This window comes from Bison bison, unplaced genomic scaffold, assembly GCF_000754665.1.
Source record: "Bison bison bison isolate TAMUID 2011002044 unplaced genomic scaffold, Bison_UMD1.0 scf7180017864371, whole genome shotgun sequence".
Classification (NCBI taxonomy): domain Eukaryota; kingdom Metazoa; phylum Chordata; class Mammalia; order Artiodactyla; family Bovidae; genus Bison; species Bison bison.
Window position 1 is genome coordinate 9,472,457 of NW_011494943.1, and position 8,542 is coordinate 9,480,998.

Consider the following 8,542-nt stretch of genomic DNA (forward strand, 5'->3'; position numbering starts at 1 on the left):
CCACATTGGGCTCCTGCCCCTGCCTCCACCCCCGGGATGCAGCCCGCGCTGCCCACCCCCAGCCCCCCTCACCCCACCCCCCACCCCCGTCGCATCCTCACAGCTGTCTCCCTCACAGTGCTGCAGCCCTTTCTGATTCCCCGAATGCACTGGCCTCACTCTCACCCCGAGATCTTTGCACCTGCATGCCTTCTGCCCGGAAACCACCCCCCGCCCCCCAGCCAGTGGCACGTGTCTCTGGTTACCACCGTCTCTGTTTTCTTGTCTCAGCTGAGACGCTCCTTCTGGGAAGCACCCTGACCCCCTTCCAGCAGGGAAGGGAGGTGGCTCTCCTCTGGGGTGTCAGTAGGGTCTCTTCTCACTGCCTGCAGGTTTGGGGAGAGGTCAGGACGCTCTTGGCCTTCCAAGTGTCCTGTGTGCCCAGACCAGCAGCAGCCCCCCAGTACTCCGTGATTTCAGTTGAATGGATGATGAGGGGGCAATGGCCCAACTTCCCTGACCCCGGGGACCCCCATGCAGTATGGACACTGTCGTGGGAGGCAGGGAGCCCTGTCGGGAACTCTGACCGTGGAGGGCTACAGGGCCCCTGTGCAGGAGGAGGCAAGAGTGGGTGAGGAACACATGCTGGGGAAAGCTGGGGGTCTCCGAGGTAGCCCTTCCTGGCCTTCTGGAGGTGTCTGTCCCGCGAGCAGGGTGAGGATGGTGGGCAGGTTTTCAGGGGAGTGAGATATGAGTCCTGGGGTGGCTGCCTCTTGAGGCACCCCCAGGCCCCCTGGCTCCTCTCCAGGGACAGGCTCTCTGGGGTGTGGGCGCACACTTGTGCACACACACACACACACACGCACGTGAGCCAAGTTCAGTGTGCATATTCCTGTAACACTGGGTCGCTGGCAGGAAGTGAGCAGTGGGGAGGCTGCTGCTGGGAACCCGGGGCTGGCCCCGCTGAGATAAAGGGAGGCCGCAGATTGGAGCTGGAGATAGCGGCCGGGGCCTGTAAACAGGTTGGGGAGATGTCCTTCCCATCGCATCCCCTTGGCCCTGAGCCTGCAGGATCCATAGGGCGCTGGCCTGGGTCCAGCCCCACAGCCTGGGAGTCGAGGGAAGGCTCTTTGTACCATCATCTCTGAAGACTGGGGGGGGGGGTGACAAGGGACAGAGCGCTGGGCCTGGGAGCCAAGGTCATGTTTGCTCTTGGGAGGGAGGGTAGGGGGGGGGGGGAGCCAGTTCAAGCCCTGTGCCTCCCCTTCTGGGGAAGGAAACGTGACATGCATTGGAGGGGTCCCCTTCAGAGCTGTCTCTGCATTTCCGAACAGGGTGGGGGACCAGGAGAGAATGGAAGCCATGGGAGGCTGCACCCTACCAGTCAGCAGGCGGGCTCAGCCGACCACCCACAGTGAGCTTGAGGTTATGGTAGCCGGGAGACCCCGCGCTCTGCTGGCCAAGGGGAAACCATAGAACTTGCATCCTCATTCCATGAACTCCTGGACCATGAGCGCCAGGAACAGGGCTGGGTGCAAGTCTGTGTGAGGAGTCCCAGTGCCTGACACAGTGGGTGCTCAGATACACTTGTGTTTTTGAAAAAATAATGAGCTGCCCACACAACCTAATACAGAAAAGTGCACGAAGCATATATGCACAGTTTTACAAATACATATAAAATGATCTCTCATATCATTGCCACTCAGATCAAGAAATAGAACATAGCCAGGATTCCAGAAGCTTCCTTGCCATGCACAACCCATTCCCTCTGCCAGAAGCTTTGCTGCAGCCTGACTTTTATGCTCATTACCTGCTTTGCTCTATCGTTTTGCCATCACCCTATTTCCTTAGTTAATAGCTAGCACTGCTAGCTTTTGGATTTGCTGTGAATTTTGGGTAATGTATGCCTTAAATCCCTGGAGATGGGATAGGCTACCCACTCCCATATTCTTGGGCTTCCCTGGTGGCTCAGATGGTAAAGAATCTGCCTGTAATACGGGAGACCTGGGTTTGATCCCTGCGTTGGGAAGATCCCCTGGAGGAAGGTATGGTAACCCACTCCAGTATTCTTGCCTGGAGAATCCCCATGGACAGAGTAGCCTGGCGGGCTACAGTCCATGGGGTCACACAGAGCCGGACACAACTGAGTGACTGAGCATGCATGAGTGCCTTTTTCGATGCTCCAACTGTCAGATTCATCCGTGTTGCAGCTGTAGCTCACTCTTGCCACAGCTGTGTGGTTTTTCCACTGTGTGCCACGGTTGATTTCTCCACTCTGCCATTTGGGGACCTTTGGCTGTTTTCAGACGTGGTTTCCAGACAGCCCTGCTGTGAGCAGGCACATTCACCCTGGTGTTGCTTGGGGCACAAATGCGCACATTTCTGTTGGACACACGCCTGGGGAGGAACTGCTGAGGCTGTGATCCTTATCTCCTCACTAGACCCTCCTGAGCCTTCCCCAAAGTGGCCAACGTGATTTACATGCATTGTTCTCGTTGCTTGCTGTTCTCGCCATCCTCCGCATCATCAGACTTCAAAACTTTAGTCATTCTGGTGGACATGTGGCGGTTTCTTGTGATTTTAATCTGCTCTTTCTGATAAGTGACGAACTTGAGCACCTTTTCTTAGGTCTTAACCATTCAGATTCCGGTCCTATGAGGAGCTTGATAAAGTTCTCTAGTTGCTTCATCAGAGTTATTTCCATATGCTGGGTACTAACCCTTGTTAGTTATATGTATGGGAAAAAAAAAGTCTCCCTTTTATGGCCTGTCTTTTCACTTTTATGGAATTCTTGCTAGATCACAGGCTCTTTGTTTTCTGTAGTTAAATCCACCCCGCAACCTTATGATTGATGTCTTGTTTAAGATCGCTTTCCTTTCCTCAAGGTCGTGATGACACTCTCCTCACTGTCCTCTGAAATATGGGAGTTCTGCTGTCTCATTAAATTTAACCACTTGCTGGTGCCATGGTGTGAAAACTGCACTTCGGAGAGAAGGTGCCTGTGTGACACGGGGCTCCGTCCTCTCCACCCCGGGGTGGCCTAGGCTGGCAGTAGGGGGCTACCCAGGTCAGGGCGGGAATCAGAGTGTCCTGACTGCGGGAGGCTGGGGAAGGTCTTGGTCAGAAGTGAAAGAGAGGATGGGAGGCATGTGCCACGAAGGCTTTGGGAACAGAGGTGTCCTTGGACAGGCCTTTCAGCTCTGTGACCCTCGTGGGGGTGGGAGGCCTCTGCTGCCTCTCGGGCCCCCCCAGAGTGTGCAAAGTTGGGGGCTCAGCCTTTTGGGATTGGAGGTGCTGGGTCGGCATCTGACCCCTTCCACAGAAGCACCCACGCTGTGGGATCCCGGGGTCAGGCCACAGGGAACTCTGGGTCTTAAGGGCTCTTCAGGGGTCTGGGGAGTCTATGTGGTTGGGGGCAGAACAGCCCAGGGTGAAGCCTGGCAGGTGGACGGGCAGAACGCTGGAGTCCAGGGAAATCCACTGGGACGGTATACCCAGGGTGCCCTCCATTCTGCGAGGAAGCAGCCAGCCTTCCAGGAATCGCTTTGGGGTGGGGAGCAGGGAGGATTGTAGGGGGGGCCAAGCAAGCCCAGGGCTGGGTCCCCACTTCAAGTGTCTCTCCTGGTGGGGGGTGGGGCTGGGTGTATGCAGGCAGTAGGGGCAGGAGACATGGGGGCAGCGGGGGACATAGCCTTGGAGACCTTCTGAATTTCAGGCTCCACCAGCTGGGGCCAGGGTACCCTCTGGGCACCCCACCTTCCCAGGCTGCCCCAGCTCTGGCTTCAACGAGAGCAGACCCTTACACTTTCTGCCCCACCTGCCTGCCCCAGGCCCCAGCTGGGCCCCATCAGCCATGTCAGGCCAGCGTTGAGGGCCTGGCATTATTTACTGCGGCAGCTTCCTCCTCCTTCCAGTAACTTATCCTCCAGCTCCAGGCAGCTTCTGATCAGGCAGCAGACCTCTAATCTCTCGAATCTGCTCTCTTACCGGCATCAGCCTCTCGCTTCCTGTTACTCAGCCCCGGCCGAGGCGTGGGGTCAGCTTTGAGCTGGCCGGGCCCCGGCTGTTCCCAGAGCCTCTGCCCAGGCCCCTCAGTCCACCTGGCAGGGAGCACACAGGGGTCATATGCCAGGCATGGGCTTGGCGAGCCATCTGGGGTGGGACCAGCTCTGCAGATGCTGACCCTGTGCTGGGGGTAGAGGACCCCAGGATGTGGGGGGCATGGGCTCCGAGGCTGCAGCTCTGGGCCCTGCACGGTGGGTGGCTGAGGCTCCTCCACTTGCCCTCTGCTGGGCAGAGTATCCACGAAGGGTGCCCTTCCCCTCTGACCTCCTCTGCCTCCTGGTCCCCTGTGCCTGCACTGGGGCCCGAGCCTGTGTGAGAAGGGAGGGCACACGAGGTTCTGGAGAGCAGACCTGGAAGGAACACACAGGGACAGAAGGAATCGGGGCCTCAGCCTTATCTGCAGGGGCAAGAGCTTCCGCTGCAGAAGGGGAAAGGGCTTCCGCTGCAGAATTCCAGGGTTATGCACCTTGGGTGGGCCTCCCTAGCTACCCCAGAGGAATGGCAAGGTCTCAGGGTAAGGTGGGGGCAAGAAAGGCTGCCCTGCCTCCACTGGGCTCTGAACACGGGAACAGACATCAGGCACCCTGGGCATGGATCCTACCTTGTCTAGGAAAGGTATTCCTAGTGATGGCGCATCTGTCCTCGAGCCCTAGCTTCTGCATCAGTCATGTAGCCAGATTGGAACCAGGTATCTAGTCCTGAACAGCGCCTCCCTCTGTGCCCAGCTGCAGGAATTTTGTCTTATAAGGAACCCTACCTAATCCTTCTTTAGGCTTCCAGGTGGTGCTAGTGGTAAAGAACCCGCCTGCCAATGCAGGAGACATAAGAGACGTGTGTTCAATCCCTGGGTTGGGAAGATCCCCTGGAGGAGGGCATGGTCAACCTACTCCAGTATTCTTGCCTGGGAAATCCCATGGACAGAGGAGCCTGGCGGGCTACAGTCCATAGGGTTACAAAGAGTCAGACACAACTGAAGCCACTTAGCACAACAGTCCTTTATTTTGTCCGCAGTGGGCCTGTTCCTATCCTCTGTGCCACAGACTCATCTCATTTCTCTTCCCCTGGCAGTCCTGCAGAGGATAGGAGATGCTCATTTTTTTTTTTTGGGGGGGGGGGTCCCAGGACACCTTGGGCTTGACTTCCCAGCTGCTGACCAGATGGCTGGTGTCAGAGAAAGCAGGTCTTCACGGTGCCAGAGTTCAGAGGGGATCTTTGGGAAGGAAGAAGGTCAGAGTCTGAGGCTGGGGAATGGGCCAAAGTAGGGGATCTGCCAGGGACCCCATCCTAGCTGGGGAGGCCAAGGGATCTGACTGGGCCCCAAACACAGAATAATCCCCTAGGGTGGGGAGGAGACTTTTATGCTTAGTATTTACATTTCATCCTTTTAAATGTCTCTCTTTTGTGAATATTTTATAACGCAAGTAATAGATTCATACAGTCATGGAAACTGAAGTCTATAAATAACTATGCATATATAGTTATGAGTTCATATGGCGTTATGAGCTCAAGCGTTTCTTATGAGAGAGTGCATGACCCACGCGGTGAGAAGGTTTGAAGGTCACTCTTTCTTAGCGCTTGTGATTTTTTTTTTAAATCCTGGGCACCTTCCTACTGAGTTTGAAATCCAGGATGGCAGGATGAAGGGAGGTCCCACATTCAGGCACTTGAAGGTCTGGCATCAGCAAAAAGTCTTGAGCTGGCTTGATGGGGATGATGGAGGGGTCTAAGGACCCGCAGGTGACACGGGCATAGATGGGGCTCCGGGCTGTCTCTGGTGGGCACCTGCTCTCATCGGGAGAGAGGCAAGACTGAGCTCACCCTGGCGTGGGGTGAGAGAGAGGCAGCCATGGCTGGGCCTCTGGTCAGGAACCCAAGACCCCTTGCTCAGGGTTGAAGACAGCACCCAGGACTGGCACCTTCTGAGCACACCTACCTGTCTCTCCAGTCCTGGGTCCCTGGGAGGAGCTTTGTTACTGGAGCATTTAACTCCACAAAGTATTTGTCATGCTCCTGTGGGGCCCCGGGGAGGGACAGGACACAACTTGTGCCATCACGCACCTGGTCAGGTGGGCAGGCAGCGGTACAAGATGCCAGCGATCCGAGGTGGGAGTACATTTCCAGAGTCCTGGGTGAGCAGAGGCTAGTGCTCCCTGTCGGGGTTTGTTGCTCCCGGGAAAGGAAGCTCAGCAAGAAAACGCCAAGTCGTCAGTCCATCTACCAGTCAGTATCCACCAGGCACCTATCAGGTTTAACCAGCCAGTTCTGGGTGCTGGGGTAGGGGGCTTTGTCTCCCGCAGAGGACGGAGGGCCCAGGATGGATCACAAGGAGCTCTGCACGGCAGGACCCTGATCCCCATTTTACAGATAAGGAAACTGAGGTCTGGGAAGTAGACTAACTTGAGGATAAATAGAAGAGTCTGGATTGGAACCCATACCTCCCAGGTCTGGCAGTGAGAGCCACAGGTGTGTGGACAGCCAGCAGGGGGCAGTGCTGGAAGAGCCTGGAGGCACCGCCCAGCCTTGCTCTCCTTCTGCGGTTGGAGGAATCCTGTGTATCAGGAGTTTAGCTCGCCTCCTCCTCCAGGAAGCTTTCCATGATACCCAGCCCCCAACACTCTGCCAAGACACACCCTTTCCCTCTGTCCCCTCTGCACCTGGCTCACCTCAGAGCAGCCCTTGACACCAGCCACTTGGGCTCCCTCTCACTGGGCTGCGGGCCACTTGAGGGCAAGACCTGTGTCCTTTGTTCTCAGCATCCTAGCATCCTTCCGGCTTAGGACATGGTAGCTGTTAAGGGAATAACCGAATGAATGAGGAAAGCAAGAGTAGAGGGTGTGAGGGCCTTCCTTCCAAAGATGGGACGTGGCCCTGGAGAGAGGAGCAGGATTTGCATGCACTGGCGGGAGAGTCTGCCAGGGGACGACTCCAGCCTAGGCATCAGACAGCACTGCCAGGTGGGAGCCCTGGCAGGTTCTTGAGCAGGGGCTCGGAAGGGCAAGCCTCCCCTTATCCCTGTGCATCCCATGCTGACCCTCCTGCAGTGGGGAGGGGCAGGAGCTGCACTCTCCAGGCCTAGGACCTGACTCCTTCTGGAAGTTCTTCCAGCCTTCTCACCTAAGGCCCTCAAGCTGCACCTGGGAAAGGCGTCTGCCAGCGGCTGGTGGGGAATGCTGGGCGACGAGCTAGTCTAATTTCCCTTCCCCTGGCATTCCTGCAGAGGATGGGAGTTGGCCCTTTTTTTGGGGGGGCGCCTGGGCACCCTGGGCTTGACTCCCCAGCAGCTGACAGGACGCTGGCATCAGGGAAAGCAGGTCTTCACGGTGGCAGAGCTGAGGGCAACACTCCCCTGGAGCCCGGGATCAGTTCCTTCGTTGGCTCATTCGTGTGTTTATTCAGTAAATGTTTATTGGGCACTCCTGGGTGCCTAGACCCTGCTGGGTCTTGGGGTTGGTGGACTCTGGCCTCTGGGGATGTGTGAGGGCCATTCTTAGGGTGGTGCCAGTCCCCCTCACTGCACAGGTGGGCTCCTCCGCCACCCTTTCCCCACCCACTCTGGGCCAAGCAGGGAGACAGTCCCCCTGGGGTGGGGGAAGGGGCTCTGGGGGTGGCGAGCCCCTGGCAGACCCTCCCCAAGGAGCAAGCAGGGTGGGGTAGGGGCCTCCAGCAGCCCTGCCCGGCCCCACACAGAAAGCTGTTCCCGGAATGGGGGTTTTAAACTTTTTTTTTGTTGGCGCATATGCATGTGGTCTTAATTATTTATACGCAGCACTTATCTCCCCCAAATGTTTTATCGGGATTCGGCAGATCCGAGAGATGGAAGCCCCGGGCAGGAGCGGGGGTGCGGGGAGGGGACTGTAGGGGAAGCAGTAGGGAGCCGGGGGGTGAAGGGAGCTAGTTTAGGCGTCCCCTAAATCAGCCCGGGGGTGAGGGAAGGAAGGACCCCAATCGCGGTGGGTCGGTTTAAGTCTTTCAGGCCCTGATGGAAGTTGGGAAACCGCAGCGGGTATCCGGCCTGCCTGCGGGAGTTAACACCTGGGGCGGCTTTGCTTAACCTCTCTGGGCGCTGGCCTGTGTGGGTCCCGCCGACAGGGGGCGCCACGCCGCGGGCCACTTCTCCCCCCCGAGCGTCCCTGGTGGATGCAAAGGAGGATGAAGAACCACATCTGGCAGCAGCAACCCAGGAAGCCTTGAGAAGGGTCCCTGCTCTTTCCTGGTGGAAGTGGCCAGAGGAGAGATCGGTCCTGACCTTGGGATCCCTCACCTGTTAACGTGCAGGGGCGTTATGTCTTCTTTATGCTCACCATCCCCAGGAGACATTTCCTGCCCATTTTACAGAGCAGGAAACTGAGGTTCAGGAGAGTCAACGGTCTAAGGACCTCCAGCAGAGCAGGGATTGGTGCCCATGTGGACTCAGGCAGGTGGTCTTTCCTGGAGCAAGGGGAGGGTACTGGGCCGGGCCTGCCCCCTCACTTGGCCCCCAGAATTCCAACGTCCCCCA

The 8,542-nt window shown here is 57.3% G+C and overlaps 1 long non-coding RNA gene across 1 annotated transcript in view; it reads right to left on the bottom strand.

The window, feature by feature from the left end:
* Nucleotides 1-5,024: 5,024 nt before the first annotated feature.
* LOC105000399 overlaps nucleotides 5,025-8,542 on the bottom strand; it is a 4,403-nt gene continuing 885 nt past the window's right edge. Inside the window, exons 2-4 of the long non-coding RNA XR_826739.1 lie at nucleotides 6,708-6,831; nucleotides 6,103-6,283; nucleotides 5,025-5,254 (exon numbers count right to left, since the gene is read on the bottom strand). This is a non-coding gene — a long non-coding RNA (uncharacterized LOC105000399). The remainder of the gene's footprint in view (nucleotides 5,255-6,102; nucleotides 6,284-6,707; nucleotides 6,832-8,542) is intronic.